The sequence below is a fragment of the Emydura macquarii genome, unplaced genomic scaffold, assembly GCF_026122565.2.
Source record: "Emydura macquarii macquarii isolate MOO-44397 ecotype Brisbane River unplaced genomic scaffold, CSIRO-AGI_Emac_v2 contig_3348, whole genome shotgun sequence".
Classification (NCBI taxonomy): Eukaryota; Metazoa; Chordata; order Testudines; family Chelidae; genus Emydura; species Emydura macquarii.
The window spans coordinates 4,199,805-4,225,013 of NW_027133485.1; the positions used below are offsets into that span (position 1 = coordinate 4,199,805).

At 42.1% G+C, this 25,209-nt stretch overlaps 1 protein-coding gene across 1 annotated transcript in view; it reads left to right on the forward strand.

Moving 5' to 3' along the window:
• Positions 1–25,209, forward strand: part of CSMD2 (CUB and Sushi multiple domains 2) — a 495,048-nt gene that overhangs the window by 81,200 nt on the left and 388,639 nt on the right. The window lies entirely within an intron of this gene.

Here is a 25,209-nt window from a genome sequence, read left to right on the forward strand (position 1 = left end):
GTCTTCCAAAAATTGCAGCAACCTGATTTTCTAGGCTGCAATTAACCTGCTTTCAAACTCTTTTAGTGTTGTTTGTTGACTGAGCAGGCAAAATCATCAACATTCAAGAGGTTTTCTGGGACTGAGATGTGGACTTTAGTTTACAGCAGGTATTTCACTGTGGGCTCAACTCCGTAAGAAATGCACTGCTCACCCTCACTGCTGTTTGCCTTCTGCATGAATTCTCTATTTGCTGCCGTATGTAAAGACTCAGTTCATTACATACATGAGGCATGTTGTTTATTCCAGTGGTTTCACGTCTGCAATCTTCATTCTAGTTATTCTGGTTGCTGGTTACTAATTGTTTTATCATTAATAATAATAATGGTACTACAGAAAAAAATATGGCCAGCATTGTAAACCAGCATGTTTTGACTGCAGTGGTTTCATTAATAGAATGGGTCTGGAGTAATATTTAAATACAATGTGCAACCTTCAGTGAAACAAAACGTATCTTGTATTTGCTACAATTGAGTGTGTTCGCTCCAGTTGTTGTGTGACAATGGTGTGCTCTGCAGATGTATGAAACATTCCTCCCCCTCCCCCCCAACACATACACACACACACACACACACACACACACTTTTCCTTTCAAAGCTGCGTCATCCATTCCTGTGTCATCCACTCCTATGGATTATTTTAGTTATGAGGTTGCTTGATTTGATGGCTATATTTCAAGGAAGGAAATGTGAGGCATTCAACACAAGCAGGTGAAACATCTGTAACATACAAACAACAGCTTTTTCAGTAGTTTTTATTTTCGTGGAATCATAGAAAGTATAGAAGGAAAAAGGAAAAGCCCCCGTCAGGTCCATCTAGTCCATCTCCCTGTAAATAAAAGGCTATTACCATAACTGGCCCAATCCCAAAGCATTGCAGTCCCAGGATTGCTTTCCTAGGTTACTGCCTGGTCTATAACAACTCCCTGCAATGCAGTTTGGTCTCTTTTATAAGACCTTCCCAGCAAGTCTTTCTGGGACAGGCTTATTAATTTTAGCAGAGACATGCGAGTGCAGCTCTAAAGTGTCCATTTTGCAACTGGCAATTCCTGACTGCCTTCCTCTCCCTTGCAACCGATAAGTTCCTGTTAGGTTTCCCCTTTCCTATTGCTGAAGAAATGACACATCTTGCATTTCCCTGCAGTGCAAGATTGTATCTGGCCATCTTCCACCTGGGAGACTATTACACAGCCTTGTGTGATTTTTTAAAAATTTATTTATTTTTAAAATCATCATCTCATCAAATGTATAGACATAAAATATATCAGGGATAATAAGCACCTTTTGCTCTGTTCTAGGGACCTCGTGAGGATTACATGGTGTATTTATTTTTCTAACTGTGCAACAAGCCCAAATTTTAAACTTTCCCATGTTTTCAACAATGTTGAAATATTTAAGGGTATCTTATTTATATTACAATATCAATATTTTCCTTATTAAAAGGTGGATGGGTGGACTAGATGATCTCCAAAGCATTTTCTGTATGGCTTTTGACAAAGAAGAATGAGAAACTGCAATGTTTTTGGAAAGTTTGGTAAAGATCCTAATCAGCCATTGGAAAAAAAGAAAAGAAAAAAAGAAAAAAGGTTTAACTATACAGGCATGCACTGTCTCGTTGCATTTTTTGAAAGTTACAGCAGAATTTTGTCTTTTAAATAAAACAGCTGATTCCTGCTGGGGTTATAGCTACATAATAAGAGTAGGACAACATTTCTGCTCAGAAGCTACTTCAGACTCTAGGGCTGTGCCTTTACTGCTGAACGACACATGGGGTTTTTTGCATCGAGTTGGTTATCTGAATATAAAATTCCAGTGAAGAGAGGGTGCTGTAGATTTTATCTTGATGTGGCTAGTTGGAGGTAAACCCAAGGTGAGGGGGGATAATGCTGACCTTGTCTAGATAGATCAAGGCAAAAGCTGTCTGTTTTATCTCCATTTGAGTTTTACATTGAAATCGTTACCTCCCAATTAGCTATCTCAATATAAAAAAGTCAAGGTGTTCTGCTTTGTTTTGGTTTTTTTATCAGTGAAGAGAGTGGGACGAGGGGACAGTCTCTTTGGAAAGAAAACAACCCAAGAAACCTTGGGGCAACGAGTTGGTGTTGTTTTGCAGTGTCAAGGTCTTCGTCCATACGTGCTTATGCCACTGCTTGTCTGAGCTGCAGTGTTCACTGCCTGTCTCAGCCTGGCTGGGATTAAGGCTGCTCACATTTTTGGATTGGAATTGGAAATAAGGGCCTGGGGCTTGGAGGTGCTGGGATATGAGGGATGTGCGGGACTCACCTGGCCACAGGGTGGCAGTGTTCCTTCACAGACCTGTTGGTGAAGCACAGTCAACGTGAAGTGTGACAGCAGCAGATTCAGGTGCCTGGCTCTCCAGTCCCTGCGTCACTCGCTGCTCTCCAGTTCCTCAAGCAGCAGCAGGTAAATCATCTGGGCTGGATTTTGCACTGCTCCTCAGAGGGGTAGCAAGGAGCAGCTGGCACAGAGGTAGCATGCCACTTAGCTCCTGGTGTGCTGCGAGAGCGAATGCAGCCCCTGATGTAAGTTTAGAGCAGTCCTGCATTGGTCTCTCATAGCATCCTTAACAATGAGCTCTCTTGTCGTGATCACTGCTTTGGACTTACCCCCAGTCTGCCTTCTGCCACAGCTGTGGCCAGGCATGTCTCCTATGCTAATGGCTATTAGGCAGGGCAAGGCAGAGCCACTTGCTTTTGCCCTACTCTGCTTCTGCACGGGAGTAATTCTCCCCCCACGCATTGTAGCACAATACAATGTAGAGGTTTTGACTTGGCAAAATCCCATGAGTGGAGTTTTGTTTTGTAATAAATAAACCCCAAATCATGGGTGTTCAGGATCCAGGCACTATTTTTATCCATATATCCTCAAGTTCTTGAAGAGTGGGATAAATAGTACCTGATGAGGTCCGTCTCCCTATTCCCAATCTGCACGGCCAGCTCCAGATCATGGATATAAAGAGAGCAAAGTGAAGATGAGCCACTAGAAGAGATCACTGTTTGCTGTGTGAATGAGCTGTAAGACAGTGTCTGATGGTTGAGCATGGAGCCATAGATTTCCTGGGTCCCTCTGAGATTTTATATGTAGCCTAGATCTAAGGTTTACTGCCCAAGGATAGGTATTGCCTGAAGTTTATATAGATATGTATAGCTTGGCTAAATTGTGGCTGGAAGGGAAGGGAAGGGAAGGGCCAGATTTCCAAGCACTCAGCAGCCATGTTTGTAGCCAAATTTACAAGAGAGCTCAGCACCGATGTGATGAGTTCTTTGTCTGCAAGTTTTGGTGCCTTAGATGGGTGCAGAACTCAGGTAAAAATCTGGCCTCAGTTTTGGGCCCTGAGCACTTTTGAAAATTCTGGCCTTTGCTGATGTGTATTTCAAAGATATAAACACCAGGGTAGGAGAGTATTTATTTCAGGTGGCACTGATTAGGGGAGAATGTAATTAGTCAGTGCCTCTACTCACATGCTTTGCTGAATCAAGGGCTAGATAACATTGTATTTTTACCCCTTTTATAATGTTCTATAGTTCAGAGATTCTCTGTGATGCAGAACAATTTGAGATAAAGCTAATGTTTTAATAAATAGGAAAGCTTTTTTTTAAAAAAAATTAATTTTCTCAAAGCAAAACCTGAAATAATGGAGGGTGCTTTTAAAAAAATCAAATGCAGAAGCATCCGAGCAGCCACCACTGAGATACCAAAGATCCAGAATAAGTGACTGAGTTTATCTCCTGAGGAAAGAAAAATAAACCACTCAAAATCCAGCCCTCACCACCAAATGAGAGAGAGAATTCATGTTTCAATTAAAACTTAATCCTGAAAGGTAATATAGGAACGCCCACTAACACTTCGGCTGCACATCTTTCTCAGTGAAATACTATTTGGATTATTGTTAATTCAGAGCAAAGAAGGAGATAACTATGTTTTTGATGAAAGGGAACATGTTGCTGTAGTTCTGTTTCAGTTCATTGATAATCTACGACACAGTGAATAGCTTGTGGCGCAACAATTCATGTTTAAAGACAGAAGAGTGCATGAGAGTCCTTGCTGTAAATGGCTCTTTTATGATCTGCTATCAAAGCATGCTTATTATTCGCCCTCTTTTTTAAACAATCTCTGGGAAATGCAAAAAAACTAATTGGAATATTAAAATTGGAACAAAACACTTCTCAGCAATTTTATTTTTGAAAGGGGGAAATTAATTTTATAGGAAGAGCAAGTGCAAAGATGGATGCATCAAAAAGGATGTTAAAAATATATTCTGGTTACTTTATTGTCTCTTCTGGCTTGTTCCCTTGGAAAATGCATGAATTGACATCATTGTATCCAGCTCTTCATATTATTTAACACTGATATTGTTGTAACACCTAAAGGCCACACCAGATTGGGTCCCATTGTGTTAGGTGCTGTACAATGTTGTCTAACATAAGATATGTTTTATTGATCTACTTACCATGGTATTTATGCTAGAAAACAATAGACCTTGTATATTTGTTTAAAAAAAATACTTTTATTTCCCTCTGTTTCAAAATATTTCTATAGGGCCAAATTCTGCCACCCTGATTCTCACTGAGCCATAATTACATTGAATTCAAGGGCACTACAGTAAAGATGTCAGAATATAGCTGATAATGTCTTCCACTTTAAAAACACTTTACAGACATAAATTCGCTAATCTGTACAAGAGCCCATTTTGTAAATGATTTAATGATAGGAAAAGTGAAGTGCTGAGAGTTTGTCACTTGCCCAAAGCCAGAGGTGAGTTTGGTGTGAGAGGTGGGATAGGAATTCAGGAACCCCGGACTCCCATACTGCTAGATCATGGCATATTTTTCTCTCTCAGCTCATGCTTTTCTACCTTCTTTACTTTCACTTGCCTAATTGCTACATCTCTGTTTTTTCCTCTTTTCTCCCTTCCCATCTTCATTTGTTTTCTTTCCTTTTGGTTTGCATCTCAGGTCCTCCTTGTCTCACCTATTTTTCATCAGTTTCCATTCTTCCTGGCTTTTTTCTGTTTCCTAGTCTCCCCCTTCTTTTGCGGTGGTTGTATTTTTAATGCTGGATACATTATTTTAAGCATCGTTAAGTGCAAGGAGAAGCCCTTTCTAATTGCACTGTCTTTTTAATTGTTTAGCTGTGTGAATATAGAGCTGGATAAAAGTAGAAATGTTGTCCTCCCTGGAGACTAAGCTACCTTTCTGTGCAGCACAAGTACAGCACACGCAGATGCAGTGAGAGATTCCCCAGTGCATGTGTGTGCACACCTATAAAATATAGGCTAAATTCCATTCCAAACCGATTCGGACAAGATTTAGAATTGTGCAGATAGTGCATAGTTGGTTTTGTCTGGTGCTGCATATTACTGACTGCTACTACTTTTGGTCCACAGGGATTTTCAACATTTGGTTGTGAAGATGAGCTGAACTTGCATTAGCTTTCTTTTGTATGCAACCCAGTGCACCAGTTTTGGATGCTCTCTATTCCATATTTTTTATTATGTTCCCATTAATCTCAGCTGATGTTTCATATTGTTTTCCTTTTGCTAAATGTATTGTTTGCAGCAGTCTTTTCTGATACATGTTGGGTTTTTTTTCTTTCCTGGAATGAACATTAATAGTATCACATATGGAACTTTTCTGAGCCCATTTCCCCAGGAGTTATTCCGTCCTCTACATTGATCCTTTCTAACCTCTGTCAGCCTCTCCAAACTCCTTTTTGTGTCTCTTGTTAAGACTGGTGCTTTTGGAATGTTATGCAAACAAATGCCCTGAAACTGGAAGAAAGAAGGTTTATTCTGGAATTCAAAGTTTTCCAAACACACAATGCTCCATGCAAAGAAAAGATGGACATCTGCTGGTGCTTTCACTTTACCAATCAATACTTTGAGCAGAATCCCACACACAGTTATTACCAGGCATATTGCTTACTTAGTCCATTAACCTTAATGAGATTAGCCATAATAATAACTGCTGTAAGCCTGGTTTTTCAGAGATGCTGATCACCCATAACTTCCACTGCATACTATTGGCGTTATGCAAATATTGCTGCTAAAGATAATGCTGGCAAGGATGGATGCTTGTTTGGTTAAGGTGCTAGATTAGGGCTTGAGATCTGGCTCCAGTTCCTGCTGCTGACAAACATTTTCTGTGACCTTGAGTAAGTCATTCAGTCTCTGCTCCCAGTTCCCCATCTGTAAAATAGGGCCATCAATATTTCCCTGCCTTACAGGGGTGTTGTGAAGATAAATGCATTAGTGTTTGAGAAGCACTTGGATACTAGGGTATACAGGTATGAAGGAGATCAAATAGAATACTTGAAGTATTCCTGTTTGGCATGCACATCATGTGAAAATAAAAGAATACAAGTAATAATAGAAGTAATGTATGTTTACATAACACAATTAAGTCTGCAACATTTTTAGACACTAATTCAACTTTTCTTACACCGCCATCGCTAGGTATTATCCCCATTTTATAGAGAGGAAAATTAAGCACATAGCTGACTAACACAGTGTAAATCAATGGCAAATCCATGGAACAGAATTCTTGATTCTTTCTGCTCTTCAATGAGAGGTGTAACATGTTAGATATTTAACAGCAATGCAACAGATTAGGATTGGCCATGACAACCACTGTATCTTATTGCAACTGCAAGGAGAATTAAGTAGGCACATTTATAAATAACCCACTATTATGGGTATCTACAATATGAAATTAATTATAATCAGTGCTACAGCATGCCTGATGAATACATAGTAAGTTGGTATTTAAAATAAATTGGCCGAGTCTTTTACAGTAAGTGGAAAATGGGTATGAATTCCACATCCGATCCTCAATAATACCAGCAGTTCATCATGAGCTGAGGGTGTTTTGGTTTTAAGTGTATTAAAGTGGGTGTAAAATGAAACTGCATTATAATTTATAAACCGCTAACTTTTGTCTGCGTTGTCATTAGTGTTAGGTGCATGAAGAGCAATGGAGGGCCTTCACGGAATGCTATGAATGCTCACTCTTCGTCTGTGAATAAAGATAGAGCATTGCTAAAAAACCCTACTGAGCTGAGCTTAATAAAACTTTAATATTGCTTTGCAGTTCTGTATGGTGCCTTCTGTCTGAGGCTCTCAAAGTGCACAGCAAATTCTAACTAAGTTGTCAGGTGCTGAGCGTCCTTCATAAAACTTGCTTCTGTCCAGACATGTGGGTTGATAATTCTATAGGAAGGTAAAAATTCTTTGACAGCTAATAGTGATTGGACAACTTTGTAAAGGGTTCTAATACTGCAGGGTGCTGAGACTGAACCCAGTGGGAGTTCAGGGTACTGAGGAAAAGAGTGGGCTCAAGGTTTGACTTTGGGATTTTGGCTGAGGTATGTGAGTGAAAGTTCAGGCACTTAACTGGGCACTTACATTCTCCAGCTCCTCTGTTCTGCAGGAATGGGCTGGAAATCTCTCACCGTTGTAAGCTTTGTGGAGACGGCATGGTCAAAGAGTTAAAGCTCAGGAACAGGGGTCGGCAGACATGGGTTCTGCTCCTGGCTCTGGCACTAGCTGGCCCGATGACCTTGTGCAGGTCACTTTGCTTCTTGCATCCTCCATGCTCATATTTGTACCTCCACTTACCTAGAATTTACTTCACTCTCCTCCTTAGCGCCCTTATGCTTCTATTCTTGAGTAGCACTGTATTATTATTTAGAGGCTCCAAATGAGATCAGAGTCCCATTGTGCTGCACATACATATACCTCAGAGAGTTTGCAATCTAAAGACAGAATGGAAAAATTGTGTATTCCCATTTTATAGGTAGGGGATTGGTCAATTTCACTGCCCCCCAGCCTGGCGCACCCACCCCACACAGGGAAAATCTGGGTGGCCTAGGTGATGCCATTGCAAGGGTGACCCCCAACTTGTCTCCCCCCACCTACAGTTGGTAGCCATGCCTTCCCCTCTCCCAAGCTATGGTTTGTTGGCTGGGGGAAGGGCTCTCTCCCTCCTGCCCCACACAGGCCCAGAGCAGTGGGGCTGGGAGTGAAGGCAAAAGAAGAATTAAAAAAACAAAACAAAACAGGGGGTTGGACTAGATACCTCCTGAGGTCTCTTCCAACCCAAATCCTCTATGATTCTATAAATTGAGGGACAGAATCTCTAAAAGACTTTACCCAAGGAGTTTTTGCCAGATTTGGGAATTGAAATTGAGTTTTAAGTGCCATGCAAATGCCTTAGCTGCAAGACCAACTTTCCTCTCTCTGGTGACACATACTTTTACTTAGAAGGTTCAACGCTATAATCCTACACATTAGAATTTGTTGAGGATACTTCCTTCTAGACTTGTCCTGTCGGGGGTTGGGGAGGGGAACACATACAGCTCTTTCTACAAGAAAATGTCTAAATCTTTCTAGGAATGTTATATGCATCTTAAGCCATTTTAAGTGAAGGCAAGGTCCTCATGGAAGCAAAGTCCGGTCAGCCACGAAGCCTAGGGTATGTACAATGCCATTAACACGGGATCCTTGGCACAACTCGGTAAGCAATAGGATTTAACAGTAGGTGAAGATTTCCTTTTCCGAGACATCATGTTTGATTACAGCTGAGACAAATTTGATAGCTGCAAAACACTAAGTGCCTGATTGAAAAGAAACAATTATGCCTAGAAGAACACTGCTTATTTTAAGAAATTAGAAACGTTTAAATACAGAGAGAAATAGCCCCAAGTAAATGCTACTGTTTGCATCCTTAATAAATACCCTCCTCTTTCTCATGTACAAATATCTCATTCATCACAGTGCTTGTTTGTAGACCTAGACGTGCATATTTAGATAATAAAATAAAAGGTTCTAGTCCCTTCTTCCCATCTATTTAAACTAAACTGAACTGGGGCTCCTGGTTTCTATTTGCTGCTCTCCAGCTGATACATTATTACGATGAACAAGTCACTCCACTTGCATGCCTCAATTTCCCCATCTGTCAAATGAGTGGAACAACCATACTTACCTCCCTCAAGGGATTCAAATTGAATAAATTGTTTTGATTTTATCTTTGAAAATTCGCTAGTCAAGGTTTTTCTAAAAGCCAACACTGGCTGCCCCAACCCTTCTCTAATTATGATTAAAGTGCATGTCTTCTCTGAAAAATGACTTTGTACAAATGGCATAGTAAGGTACCTTGCTTGAACGTGTGAATCCACATCTGGGGCAAAATTTTCAAAAGCACCAAAATCCCATTTTTAAAAGTGACTTAGAACTTAGGTTCTTAAGTGCCTATTGACTTTTGAAAATGGGACCTAAACCCATAAGTAACTTAAGAATTTTTTAAAAATTGACTATAATCTACTCAGATCATAAGTAAACTGAGTTATTTCTGGTTCATGCCTTAGGCACAATAAATATTCTTCATTAATAATAACTTGGCTTGTATATAGTCTTTTCATCAGTAGATTTCAAAGTGCTTTACAAAGACGGTCAGTATAATTCTCCCCATATATTACATATGGGGAAACTAAGGCACAGACAGGGAAGTGACTTACTCAAGGTCATCAAGCTAGTCAGAGGCAGGAATAGAACCAGATCTGCTGCATCTAAGTCCAGTTCTCTAGTCACTCAGCCCTAATGTCTCACATGAGAACTTAGCACTTAAAATCCAGCTGTGATCTCATTGTATCTTACATGTTAAGTAGGGTCATACTAGGGTCAGTAGGTGGAAGGGGGACCTTCTTAGGGAAAGCCCTTGATGTTGATGGAAGTAGTTATAGTGATTCAGCAGATGGCACTGAGTCAGTGGCATTAACTCTGAAGTCTAGAGATGCTCATGGTAAATATTGCTTTAAACAAAATGATCAGCGGTGAATTTAAGCACACACATTCAGCTTGTGCGCTCTTCTCAGCATCCCTGACTGCCTCTCATCTGTCCCCAGATTCAAAAGACCCAAGTGTCTCCTACACTGCTGCCAAACCTCCATCTTCAGTCCTAGCCACTTGTATGGCCGTGAGAAATCTGCTGCCCTGCTGAAAACATGGGAATATCATTAAGTACATTTAATTAAATATAAAAATGTTAACGTGGGGTTTGCTGTGCTCCATTGCATTATTCTTTTTCCTGTTTAATGCATTAAAAGCTGTAATTAAATGAATCTGAAAAATTTCCCATCTGCCACACCAGAGTGTTGCAGAATCTAGGGACCTTGCTGCAGAACTTAGGTCCAGCTTGCTGAAAAAGACCTAGTCTTGTGTGTATATATATATAAAAAGGTGAGGGTGGGATGGGTCACAATTCTTGTGATCCCATGGCAACTGCCAGCCAACGGTGGTCCATCCTTGGTTAAGGCAGCTGTGATTGGTTGATTCCTGGCATTCCTTACAAGTGCTGGGTTATGCTGGGGGGGCCCCCAAGAAACAGCCCATAATAAGAGTAGGAACTGCACAAAGATGCTGCAACAGCACATGATTAAAGCTGCTCAGGAATTTTTCAACTATGTTGTTTTTTCATTTGGAAAATGCCAATTTGTCAAAACCAAAACTTACTATGGAAATGCGTTGGTTTCCACAAAACTTTCTTAGGGACAGGATTACATTTTTGGGGGGAAGAGGAGATGGGGGTTGAGAGAGAGAGAGTGACCCACCTGCCCCTGAATAGCCAGTGGGTTAGGGCACTCACCTGAGATGATCCCAAGCTCAGTTCCTTAGCATGCCTGATTTGCAGCAGTGACTTGAGCCTCTCTCCTACATCTCAGGCAAGTGACCTGACCCGGGACTGTTGGCTGTTCTAGGATCACACACCCACACCACCACAGACCGCGCGCACACTTTTTTCATGAAACAATTTGCAAGGTCTTGGTTTGATTCAGATACAGAAAGAAAAGTGTTTCCAAAACTGCGACATACTTCGAGAAATGGCATTTTTGTTTTTCAACCACCCCTCCATGTAGCATTCAGGCCAGCCTTCTTCCTGCTTTATATTCTGGTCCGCTGCCAGGTAAAGGAAATAAAGTATTTTGGGATGACAGGTGGAAATCATACATTAGAAAATAAATGCATGTTGTTTTTCTCTAGCTGCGGTGCAACATAAAATACAGTGAACCAGTACAGACTTCCCTATGGTTCATTTCCTCTTCAGCGTCTGTGTTTTCGTGTTGTGGTTGCTGACTCTTTTCTGTTCTTTAGCTTGGCTTCCAACCCATTCAATCCTATTCAGATGATCTCTTGCTTTGTCCATAACTTGGATGCCAGGGGCCTACTTTTCAATTGTCCAGCACCTCCTGCCGTCATTGGCCCCAGCGCAAAGTCAGTACCACGACCATTTGGATGCAGTCGTCTTTTACGTTGTAACGATTGTAAAAGGTGCAGCGTGATACAGTACCAGCCTCTTGAATTCTGATATGAATACATGCACAACAAGCTTTTAGAGGAGTCAATGATGATAACATCTGCTGCATTGATTCCGCCATTGTAACCTGTGTAGAGCATTCGAACCGCCTAAGGAGATGCACGTGACTGTCCTGCCCTAAATGTATTGTCCTGACACCTCTTACTTTCTGATAGTCTCTAAACCCCACTGTGCCTCAAACCCTTTCTAATATCACTACCGTAATGGGGTTTTATGGCCCTGGGTTACACTGGATTGCAGTGGACCACATTCCAGTTCACAAAAGATAAGAGAACTGATGGATTTTAAAAAAACCCAACCAAAATAACCCAATAAATAGTTATTTCTGAAGGTAAACATGCCTGTGCCCAAACGCTCCTTGAGCACCGCAATGCACATGGACTAAAAGGCATAATTAATCTTAAAGGGCATCGTGCCAAAAATGAAGAGCAGGAGTAAGAAAGCGTCATTGTCCCTCATTGACCAATGTCACTAGCATTCCTGCCCACCAGGAGGCAATAAACAAACTCTGTGAATTGAAGGGGAGACAGAAGATGCTTGAGACTTGCCTGAGAGGGTGGCCAATGCGTGCTGTATGCTGGTAGATAGTGGCGGGGGGGATAGTATTCCGCAGCAGCAGGCCTTTCCCTCCCCCCACTCTATACCACCATCTCTGAAACAATTTGGTGTGATTGAGGAACCTGTTTGCAAGAGGCACAGTAACAATTGGGGTATTGCAAGGCAGGAGCTAATTAGCAGAGCAGTGGGGAAAATCGTTTTCATTTATGTCTTCATGCACTGGCCTTGACACCAATCTCTCCCTTTCCTGAGAACTAAAATTTGCTCCAATAATCCAGTTTTATTACAGTTATTGTGAACATTCAGGGGATTCTCTTATTTGTAGTTAAGCTGTGATCTTCCAGGCTTGGTTTTAAGAAATCTATTTGGTTTATGGCTCTATATATCCCTCTCTGGCAGTTTTAAAATCAGGATAGGATGTTTTTCCCCCAAAAGACCTGCTCTAGTTCAAACAGGAATTAATTCAGGGAAGTCCCAGGACCTGTGTTAAACGGGAGGTCAGACTAGATGATCATAGTGGTCCCTTTTGGCTTTATAATCTATGAATATACAAGGGACAAAAGTTTTAACTTTGAAATATTTAAAAATTCCCTAGCTAAGGACAATTTTAGTCTCTATCTATGTTGGAGTAATTTAAATCCACACAATCACCATTCAAATCCTAAAAGATTTGCTTATCTGCTTTCCTGTTAATTTTCAGCTCCCAACCCTTTTCCAAGACCTTCCTGACCACATTTACCTCCATTCTGTTTTTCTCTAGAGATATTCAGTATATTCTGATTATATTTCTGTTGCTAAAATGCCACACTTTATTCAAAGAAATTAAGATTTTCTTTTGCATATTGTACACATACTACATGCATCAGTATCTGTTCCTCACTTAGGGGGCATTGAGATTTGCAGTTATACTGGGGATTTAATCCCCTCTGTTTTGGTAGGAGAATGAATGTGCATCAGTTTGAAAGGGAAAGACTGAATTTCCAAGACAAATTAGATGAGAACCTGTTGAGTAGTTAGAGGCAGTCAAAAATGACCCCTTTATTACATTTAAGACTCAGTCTCCCAGCTCTTTAGTAACTCCCTCCAGCTAACAAATGACTGTGTTCATGAGATCAGAGTACATGCGGGTTGACTATGCTTGAACTCTTTCTTAGACGCTCTGCCACTTAATGGCAATGCCCTAATTATTACATTTGGGGAAAAAAGTGTTTTACACATTTCTTCCTGTTTGGTTCTGTAATTTTAGGGCTCTCAGTATAATTATGCACATATAGTGCTACCGGTGCCATGCAAAGCTAGGTAACTATGCAACCAACGACCATATATTTTAATTTCTTTCTTGGTTATAAATTAATGGTATTTGGGTTACATGAAACACAGTGTTACAAAATAAGCAGCACAGCAATGCAATGTTGTCAATAACATTGAGTGACAGGCTTGCTTTACACAGTCTATCAGAAAGAGAAGTCATTGTAAAATGAGGTTGAAAACCTATCAATGGATTAAGTCTGCTGTCAGTTAATTAACTTAAGTGGTGTTTTCTACCTAACCTCTAAAAATGTAGTTTGGCAAAATGTTTGCATACCATATGGTCTTAGTTTCTCTCATCACTGCTTTTGAAATGTATCCAGATTATCTCAGCTGTATGGTTCTTTCCCTTTCTATCATCTGCTGTTTACAAGATGCAATTTTTATGCAATGTACCATGTGCACATTGGGAACTAACAATGATTTCTCACAGTCAAGCGTTCTGTGTAGCCACACGCATGTTTGGAAACTCGAAAAGAGAAATAGTAAGTCAATTGGTTGGTCAAAGTCAGCCAGCTGGGCTGTGTATTCCAAACTGGCCTTACTTCCTGCCAAATCTTGGTGTTAAACTCTACTGCTGCCCAACTGCAGACTGCTGTTGGCCAATTCTAACCCTGGAAGGCTAGGAGGACTCTTATGTACATTGTAGTCGTCAACAGGTACGTGAATAGATGAACATCTTGTGTATTAGTTGTCAAGTTAAAGATGCAAGAGCTACTGAAACTGATAGCAGGGTAAAATATGGTTCTCTGATGAGTCCCACAAAAACCTATTCACCTGAGAGAGAGAGAGAGAGAGATTTCCCTTGCATTTTCACTGTAGATAGGGCACTGGTCATGGAATAAAATTGTTTCGCTCTGTGTGTGCATGTACGTGTGGTTGAACAGCTTTTGCATTTAGTATTTTCCTGTTATGATGGGGCAGTCCAGAAAACATAGTCGGAGACCTGGGTGGAAGAAAACTGACTGGAGTAGAGGTCTGCAAGTAATTAAAACACGTAAAACTTTTTTAAAAAAGAAAACATGCAGTATCTAAGCTTGACTTGCAAATCTTAGTTTGCTATATTTCTTCATTATTGGTGAATTCCCCCATCTCCCTACACTTGTATCCTCTGTGAGCTGCACTGAGTGTAACAGGTGCGCATCAAGGGAAGGAAGCAAACCAGTTAGCAGAGGCACATCAGTCACCAGAAGGAAAGGAATGACAAATTGGTAAGACAGTGGTGAGTTCAATCATTTCTCTCAGCCCTGGCAAGAAAGCGTAGGTGCTTTGGCATCTGATACTTGCAGGAAATGTCCAATGCATTTGCTGAAGTAAAGTCATACACATAAGCCAGGCTTTAGCCCCTTGTGCCATTACAAGCGTGCCAGGACTTCAAGTAGTCAGGGACTAGTAAAGTAAAAATAGCTAGATGTGGACATTTCAAAGCATCTGCCACTCAAAGAAACAACAGTAAGTAGCTGCAGTGGCTTTGTGTTCCCATATGGGTTTGATTCGTGACTAGAAGTGCTCAACCTGTTATGAATATGTGGTTTCCCCGCTGTGGATATGGGCAACGTTTAGGTGTGAGTAACTACTGATGCATAGAACTGAAATTCTCTCTCTCAAGGGATAAGATGCAGTCTTGCTGTAGGTAATGAGAGCTTCTCTTCATTGTTACAAGGTCAAGTGGCTTACGTGGATGGTGCTGACTGTAGCATTGGCTTAAATGGGTGAGCTCTGGGACCTGGTGATTCATATAGGCTGGCTCTGAATAAGAGAATGTACCTTCAAACTTCTACTTCAATCAATCATCCTGTCATCATTTACGTCTCCCATCAGACCTATGTGAGCTCGGTGATCATGAAGGCAGCATGTAGAATAACAATACTGGGTCTGATCCTCAGCCAGTGTAAATCATAGACTATTAGGGTTGGAAGGGACCTCAGTGAAGCTCTGTAACTTCAGTGGAGCTCAGTTGTTCTACAGCATTGAGGATGTGACCTATTATATGTTTGATCTTTTTTATTTTAGTTATTATTATACACTCACCATTCCAAGGCATTTGAAGCACTCACCTACTAGGCTGAGCATGGTATAAGAACCTATGTAGAGGAGACTAGAATCTCTGCATAAAAGCAATTAAAATGCTAAGAATAAATACAAATCCATGTCTCATATAAAATATGAAACTTGCCATCCCTCTGAAATAGGCTTCTAGGACCTGACGCAAAGGTTATGGAGTTCCATGGCAGTATTTGAAAAAGGTTTTGGAGCTGATCCTTAAATTCTGTTGGAAAATTATCTTAAATCCAGGGACCGTCACAAATTTGGGAGGAAGGGCAGGGCATGGCAGACTGCAGATCTGAGGCTTCAGAGCCAAACAAGCTTACGGTAACCTTGCAGATGGGACACTTTACACTCTGTGCCTATCAGCTCTTGTAAGCCAAGTAGGGTCAGCATGGTCTGTATTTGGATGGGAGGCTCCAAAGAAGAGCTCACTAATGCAAGTTGGGAGGTTGGTATGATTAGAAAGGAGCTCAGGCCTAGTTTTGTATCATGTTGCTTGTCCGTTGTTAGGACTGTCGTGCAGTTTTAAACTACATCCCTTGTTCTTGAGAAGCCAGCGGTTATCACCACTGGGATGCTAAAACAGTACTGTAGAAGAATCTGTGTTGTGACAAGGTGAATGGCCTATGGACACTGCTCTGTAAGTGATCTGCGTTGTCTGGGATATCAGTGCAGACTAAGTGCACTTATGCTGAAAGACTGAAGCCATGAAAGAGAGGGATGGAGGCTTTGTGGCTGGTATATATTGCTCCAGGTGTGTTACTAGCCTCTTCAGCTGCTAACCAAATGGAGGGTGTGGAATGATCTCATTCATTGAATGTAGCAGTAGCTGAGCTTGGGGTACCAGAAGCATATACCCAGGAGTGGGTTTTTTCCAGTTGTCATTACCATCTCTCCCGCCGCCGCCCCCCCCCCCCCCCCCCCCAAATGCAGTTAGCCTTCCTTTCCAGCTTGGAACAATTTCCAGGTGACCCCGTCATGAAGCACCTCCTACTTCTTTTTCTCAAGCCATACAAAAGATTTTTATTACTTAAATGAACTCCCAGCAAGTCTGGCTTAATATACTACTAATTGATTGGAAGACTTGAAAGCAGTAAAGCTAATTAGCACGTGCTGTATCTGCTAGAAAAAGCAGGGTACAGATATCTACCTTTGTTAGTGCAACACCAAATGCTGAGGATTGAGGACTGGGGACTATTAAGTGGATTGTACTGGAATGTGATTTGCATATGCAAATGAAATTAATCAGATGCAGGACAGCAGGAATAATAATGAATTGTGACTAGGAACCAGTATTAAGCATTTGAGCAAACAGCAAATGATGCTTTCTCAGCAGCAATCCATGGACGGTCTGCAGTCCAAAAGGTCACCATGTTGCTTTCTCTACAGCCTGTCTGACGTGTTGTTGGTCAGCCCCACATAAAAGGCAAATGCCAGCAGGGAGAGCTGAAGATGGTGTGGGAATTTGCCTAGTTTTAACGAGTCACCCTGCAGGCTCTATTGCTATTTACATTACCGGAACACCTGGAGACCCCAACTGAGATCAGAGTCCCATTGTGCTAGTGACCTAGTAGTGACCCAAAGAGCTTGTGGCCTGTATAGACAGACAACTGGATATAATTTTTCCTGTTTTGCATATGGAGAACTAAGGTACATAGACATTAAATGTCTTGCCCAAGGTCACACAGGAAGCCTGCAGCTGAGCTGGGAATTGAAACTCTGCATGGGGAGCCCAGGACAGGAATAGCAGGGGGCAATGAAGCTCCGAATTGAGGAGGATGAGGAACCCAGGACTAAAGCAGCAGGGGGCTGCAGGTCAAGGCTGACATGCATTAGAAGAGGTGCATGGAGGCTCATGCATGAAATAAGAGGGGGCTGTTGACTTCCATTTCATATTTGGTTTTGTACTTGAGATGTGTTGGTTAGACTTGTGTGCAGAGTGCAGTTTTAGCTTTGTGGGGGGTGTTGCAGTTCAGGACCTTGAAGTCTTTACAGAGCTTTCAAAGGAAATCTTGCAAAGGACCGCCGATCTCAGCGCCTCCCTCTAGTCAGTGCTTTTGATACCTCCATGATTCTCTTTCTCTCTCTCTCCCTGTCTCTCTCTCTCTCTCTCTCTCTCTCTTTCTTTTCTTTCAGGTATGATAAAGAGCTGCATTCTTTTCAAGCAGGGAATCGATTTGCAGAACATGTAGTTGTTAGATGCGTTTGGTTTTTGTTCCAGCACTCATTTCCATAAAAAGTCACCACTAATGAGCTGCGAGAAAATTGCAGCTTTTCTGCCAAGCCAATATGGTTAAAAGGCTTGCCCGTCTTTCATTACCATTTGATCCTTCTCCATGCACAGTGCAGTCAAACAGGTACAACCGCGGCAATTAGAAAAGGAAGGTAAGATGCATATGTTGACATCTCAGATCTTTGAAAAATCTCCCTTGATTCCATGAAGCTGTACTCTTGTTTTTATTTTAATTTTTTTAATCTCCATATGCTGGGTCCCTGGTTATATCTCATCAGTGGAACCAGGCAACGAGAATTAGAAACTGCTTTTCAAAGCCTGTGGAGTTTCTTTTCATAGTTAGAATTGGCTGATTTTTCTTCTAATTATAGCCAGTGTTGAAAAATTTTAAAAGTCCTTTTATGTCACTTTATCTCTGAAATTGACACAGGTTGAGAAATAAACAAAGAATATTGTGGCTTATTCAAAAAATATCTTAGGAGATGAAAGTTCTTCAATAGTGATTTTTTTTCTTTCCTTCTCTGTATGAAGTTAGGAAATTTAATGTAGTGCAATGGTAGTGGGGCTGGATTTTGCGGAGAGAGGAATGCAGCCCCTTTAAAACAAGCTGTTTATAAGACATGGAATTTGCTTCCTAATATCTAAATGTATGTCTTTCCCAAGTTCTATTAAACATATTCTGAGCTACATTCTCTGTTTGTGCAAATCAACGTAGCTGTATTGAAGTCAATGGATCCCTGCTGACTTACAGCAGTTGAGGATCTGTCCCTCTATTTTTTTTCCAGGGGTAGTGGGTCCAGGAGGGGCAGAGGGGCTAGTGCTCCATCAGTGGAAATATTGGGGGGTTCCCCCCTTTTAAACTCTCTCACACCCAGAGGGGAAGGGGAGCAGAGGTGAGAGCAGAACCTATAGGGGCTGCAGTGGCCATCACAGGGCCCAGTAGCAGGCTGGGGAGCAGGGAGTGAGACCAAGAGGCACTGGGGTGCCTGCCGAAGCACCTGGGATCAGGCTGGGGAGTGGGTCCCCAAGCAGGTAAGAATCCCAGGACCCTGCTTTGCAGCCAGGAGCTAAATCCAAAGCAGACTGAAGAGTTAGAAAGTGGGTGATTGGGAAACAAAATGGCCGATGAAATTCAGTGTTGATAAATACGGAGTAATGCATGGAAAACATAATCCCAACTATACATACAAAATGATGGGATCTAAATTAACTGTTACCACTCAAGACCGAGATCTCGGAGTCATTGTGGAGAGTTCTCCGAAAACATCTGTTCAATGTGCAGTAGCTTGAATATGCATGGAGTTCTGGTCGCCCCATCTTGAAAAAAGATATATTGGAAAAGGTTTAGAGAAGGGCAACAAAAATGATTAGGGGTATGGAACAGATTCCATATGAAGAGAGATTAAAAAGACTGGGACAGTTCAGCTTGGAAAGAGATGATTAAGGGGAGATATGATAGAGGTCTATAAAACTGAGCCACAGTGAAATGAAGGATAAAATTTTCAGACATGCCCAAGTAACTTGGAAGCCTTGGTACCATTTTAAAAAGTAATTTAGGAACCTGTTCAGCCTCATTGAAATTTGGAATATTCAAGCCCAGATCGTTATCCATGCACTCTAGACCATCCTTCCATTCCTCTAAGGAATGTTTGTTATAAGAACGACCCCTCTTGGGCTTCCCATTTATTACTTTTCCCCAAATATCTCACTCTTGCTTCAATACTTATTTATGTGCCTAAATCTGGATCTAAAATCTAACTCTAGGCTCCGTCCTGCTCCTCTGGTGAGCAGATGGATACCTGAGTGATTAATCGTGCAATGCGCATCATGCAAAGAGGGACCGGTTGGGGCGTGAGGCGTGCTTCTTAAGTGGCCTGCCCTGAAGTGGGGCTCTCGTTGCTGACCAGAATACGTGGGCAGCACTTGCTAGTTTGCAGGGAGATTGTTCATATAGATGCCCGCAGCTGGGAGTAATGAAGGGGAGACCCTATCCCATGAAATCCGCTGACCTGAGCTGATTGGATCTAAGCCCCTGTGAGACATCTTGTCTCAATCTGCTCAAATCCGCCTGGCCTGTGGATGGTAATTCCTTTCTCTCTTCTTCTACCTGTGGCATTTCTTTTCTGTTTTAAGATTAAAATGTCATCTGCCCAAGTAGTACCTGACTATAAAGAAGTAAATAACTACAAACCAGTTTGCTGGAGTCTGTTTTACAAACAGAAGCCACCGCTCTATTTTGCTTTGTGTGCACGCTAGGGTGACACACCCTTTGCTTTATTTGAGTTTATGGTGATTACTTTGAATGAAGGGAAAGGGTAAAAATCCTCCAGTGATTGATTGAATCAGCCTGGGATCTAGAGAGCCAGAGGGAACCATGGGGGAAGCTGCTGGATGCAGACTTACCTAAAGAATCTCCTTTACAGCAGAGTCTGTGTTGGTCACTCCTCTGAGAGGCCTGGTCAGGAAGTGACCTTGATTGTTAGTTTGCTGAGTCTTAGATGGGGATGGAGAAATATTATTGATTTTAAGAGGCAAATGGAAGTTGCTTCATCTATCTCACTGGGACGTTCCTTAAAGAGAGAAAAATCACAACTGAAACGTGGTAGAAATCACTGCAGAGGAGGAACTGGGAATGGGAATGGAAAAATCTTTCCATGTTGAGAAATTAATTTTAAAACTTTAATATATGAAATAAGTGGTGGGTTTTTTTTTTTTAATAATTTTTAAAAATCTGTTGGTTTTAATGGTTAAAAAACATTGACCAAAATTTTCACAAATGTGGGCCCTTAAAGTTAGGTACCTAAATACATATCACTGCCATGCTCTCAGCCCTAGAGTCCCCAACAGAGACTGGGGCTAAGCAGACTACTAGATGCATCCCTTTCAGCTTGCAGGGGTGAAAATGCAGTATGCAGTTAATGATGACTCAAGGCTAGTCTTGGCTTAGACTTGCACAGTCTGGGTTCAGTTCCTGGCTCAGCCAGACTTCCTGTCTGACCGTGGTTAAGTCACTTAAAAACTAGGGGTTTAAAAGCATTATTGGAGTTAAGAATTGTAGGCCTCTTTGGAAATCCTAACTTTAATCTCATGGGGCCTATTCAAAGCCCATGGGAAGCTTTTTCGCTTTAGATCAGGAATTGTGACTTAGTTCCCCATCTGTGAAACAGGAATAAAATACTTCTCTATCTCACGAGGACATATTCTTAGTAACGGCTGTGAGGTGCTCTGATACTCTGGTGATGTAGGCTGGATAAATTCCTTGGTGTGAGACATAGATAGGGGTGGTAGAAAAGCATATAAGAAGTCTGGAAAGTTTCCAAGTGCTGCATAAACTCCCAGAAGTTTGGATCCTTCTTGAATTTTTTTAAAGTTCATGTGTAGGCCATGGTTCTGTTGATTTAAAAAGACTGTACACATTTTTCAGGCTCCCCTCTCCCCAAACGCGAACACATCGAGAAACAGTCCTTTCACATCTTAACTCGCCCAGTCCCCACAAGACCCACAGCTTCTGTCCCATGTCCAGGCAGCCTGGGACACCAGGCAGCCTGTCAATGCCTAGGGATGATGAGTCGTGAGCAAAGTTTTTTAGGTGAACGTGTGTGTGTGTGTGTGAGACACCCTTATTTGCTGTCAGAGCCTTGCGAATTGTGCTGAATGGGGAGTTCACGTTGAGACTGAAGTGCCTGGAACCTGTTCAGTGTTCCCTCGAGGGACCAGATGTAGCACACACGTGCTCAGGTGAAAACGCATTTGTAGCATAGGCTTTATGCACAGAGTATTTGATTTTTCTGGGGGCCTCATGTTTTGGGTTTTTTTCTTTTGATGCCCAACTTTGAGACACCTTGGGCCTAACTAATTCTGAAAATTAGGCCCAAAGTATTTTAACTTGAGCACGCAAAAGGCAGAGTCCTCCTTTGAAAAAATGAGTTTAAGTGAGAGGCAGCATGCCCCAGTGGGTAGGCCACTCGGTTGGGATCTAGGGGACCTGACTTCAAATCCCAGCTCAGCCACTCCCCTGTTGTGTGAACTCTGAAAAGTCTGTTTCCCCTCCCATCCTTTGTACAGACTGAGAGGTCTTTGCAGTGAGGACTAGTCTCTTGGCGTGTGTTTGTACACTGCCTGCCATGTAGGAGCCCTGATACTGTTTGGAGCCTCTGATGTTCTGTAATGTAACACTGCTTGGTTGGTCACTCAGCAAGTTGGCACCAGAGTGGGAAAAGCACCCAGTTCTCCTGATTCCCAGTCATGCACTTTCACCACTGGGATGTTCCTCCTTGTAGCAGAAGGGGAAGAGTCAGAAGCTACACCAGAAGATGGTGCAAAAAGATCTGAGTGTGTACGTGCGATTAGTGATTTATGTATAAAATGTAAATGACCGTCTGACCACTCCTATATACGGTATACCTTTCCTTTTAGGTTTTGATCACCTCAAGTGGAATGAAACCATCTTAATTTAAATTAAATGACTATTTAATTAGCTTTATCTCCACTTCCAGAAGTGAGTTCACATGCTGCATGTTTATCTGGGTGTCTGATTACTGTGCGTTCTTACCTTGAATACTATTTTGATTAAGAATGCAGTATGATTAGGTGTCAGCCATTTATGATAAAATATTGGGCCAAACCCCGCTTCCCCAACCACCATAAAACAACTCTCCATGCAGCCTGTGTTCAACTTACAATTACAAAATCGAAGCACATGAGACTCTGTTCCCAGTGACAGATGTCTGCAGCTGCAAAAGGATGTCTGCAGCTATCAGTTCACTTGCAGGTGTTGGCTACCTTGCAGTCTTGATGGAGGCCCGAAGCAGATCATCAAAGCATATTTAGCCTGTCAATTCACCCCCAGCAACCAGAATACAGGGAGGAAAAATGAAATGACAGTTGTACCCGCAGTACAGGTTAAAGGATCAGAGCTGCACAAAGTTGCTCCACAGGATGGTTGCTCTTATTCTTTCCGATTTAGCAGGATCGACTATTGTCAGTGGACTCTCATTCACATATACACACCGGAGAAGCTCATGGAAGGATGCAGGTCATGGGCGTTGGGTGCATGCACATGTATTGGGATGGTACTCTTTGGTAACTGCTAGATCTCTCAAAGTACTTACTGACATATGCATATTAGAGCGCTGATCCTCCTATGTAGGAGGGGTGCAATTCCCCTTCTGTGCACACCTCCATCACAAGCCTGTGCACCATTTGAGCCTTCAAAATAGCACATAGGAGGTGCATGGACTTTGTGCTTACACTCTGCCCAGGAGTGAATGTCCCTTGATATGGGTCCTCCTCTCCCACTCCACTGCACTGGGGAATTGGGTCCTCCACTCCCCCCCCCAGTGTGAGCTGCCCTGGTTGCCATGCTTGACAGCCTTTCCACACGGGATAGACATGGAGCGAGGTTCCAGTTTGGGCTTCTGCTGCCCTCCCTCCCCATGTTTTCAATGGTGAAGGGCTACTTTCTCTAGCTGCTAAGGCAGTAGAGTAGACCAGTGGTTCCCAACCCTTTCTCTGCCGTGGCACATCTCAAGTTCCAGGGACCTCTTCTCCCCACCTCCAGCCGGTGGCTGCAGGAGGGGAGCAGAAGGGCAGAGGAGCCAACCCATTGTTCACATGAGAGGAGAGAAGAGAGGGAGATTGAACTCTGATTGGTTCCTCTGCCTCTAGAGGAGGTGCAGCCGTGAGGCAGATGGCCAATCAGAAGGCGGCTCTCCCCACCTTGTTCTCACATGTACTTTTTCAAAAAATTCCATGGCACACCTGTTTGGGCCTGATGGCAGAGCGGTTGGGAAATGCTGGAGTAGGCACACAGCCCAGGGCATCTGGCACCGCTCACCCTGACATTCTGCCTGGTTGGCTGTCGTCATCTCCAATGAGATATTGTGGTTGGTGTTGCTAATTCCAACTTCTGTATTGCTGGCCCTGGGGTTTCCGTTGTGTTCCTACCATATGCCAAGCAGCTAATTAGTGCTTCCCTCCATATTCTAATGAGTTAAATCAATCTCTCCTCCCAGTCTTCCATTCAGTTTCACTTCTACAGTGAGAGCATGGCTTTTGTCTATATTTAGATGCTGCAGCTGGTGGGTAGCATAGATTGGAGGGTATCAGGTTGAACAAGGGAATAATAAGTAGCAATTTCCTGCCACGTGAGTCACAGAGAGCTTGCAACTGACCCAAAGCAAAGCAACAAGTTGGGAAGGGCTGGGATTGGAATCCATGTCTCTTGGCTCTCAGCTTCTTGCCTTATTCCTTAAGGAGACTCTCTGCCAAATGGAACAAACTAACATTGTTACTTGGTCAAATTAGCCTGTGGGAGGGGAGGGTATTATAACTCCACTGGCCACCGAAGCTAGGATATTCCTGCACTCTGTGTTGGCCTGTCTCTGCTCCTGTGGAAGTCAGTAGGACTTTTACTGTTGTCTTCCATGGGTTCAGAGTTAGCGCTGACAGCGGTTTTGAAAAACTCACCCTAAATAGAAACTGCAGAACTGGAACTCATATGCAAACTTGACACAATTAAACGGTCTAAATAGGGACTTGGAATGGTTATCTCATCACAAGAAGTAATTGTCACTGTTCACACATTCTCACCTCCTAATCAGTGGTTGTGAATAGGCCTCAACAACTGTATCTGAATGGACTTTGCTCATACCTAACTTCCCCATTGTTGTTCCTTACCCTTAGATGTGTATATATACTTCCTATCTGATTTCTGTTCCTTACATCTGACGAAGTGGGTTACAGCCCACGAAAGCTTATGCCTGCAGAAATTGAATTTGTTAGTCTTTAAAGTGCTACCGGACTCTGGTTGTTTTCACCCTAAATAATGTCTTTGGGCTGTATTTGGGGGCTAGCCCAATGGGTATAGAGAAAGAAATAGTGCTGGTGATGCACAGATACCTTCAATGATCATGATGGGACTGACGGCACAGGATAAATGTTTGCCGGCTTTTGGGGATTGGGTATAATGAAACCTATTTTTTAAGAATGATTTCTCTTAGGATGTAGCGATTTAACATACATCATTTTGAAAACCAGTGCAAACTTCTGTGTGGGTCCACATATATTGGTTTAAAATTAGCTATACTGATTTAGCTTGTGCCTAATGTTTACAAGCACAAGTTAAATGTATTAACATAGATTTAAACCTGGTTTATGAGTGTCCACACAAGGGGTTTGCACCCAGTTAACTAAATCAGTGTTACATCTGATCTTTAAATTAAACTAGTGTCACTTTGTAGACCAGGCCTTACAGTTTCTGTGTAGCAAGGTCCTCATCCTGTGGGAATCCTTTATTTCCACAGATATTGGAAGTTGAGTGATTTTGCAGGATCCAGCCCTAAACTGCCCCCAAAATTACTATTGTGAAGGTAACGCATATATTATCAGGATGAGATTTTTAACAATGCCTGACAAGTCGCATTCACTTTTAATGAACTTTAAATCACTTAGGTGCTTTTGAAAATTCCATCCTTGCTGGCTAACAGCATCTTCTTTAGAGAGACATTTTTGTTGTACACACTTAAGTCTTCGTTTGTGTGTCTGTCTGTGTGTGTGTATTGATTTTTTTTCTAGCAGTTTAAGACGACTCATTTCACTAAGTCGCAGCCATCAACCTTCCTCTTGGGTTCTT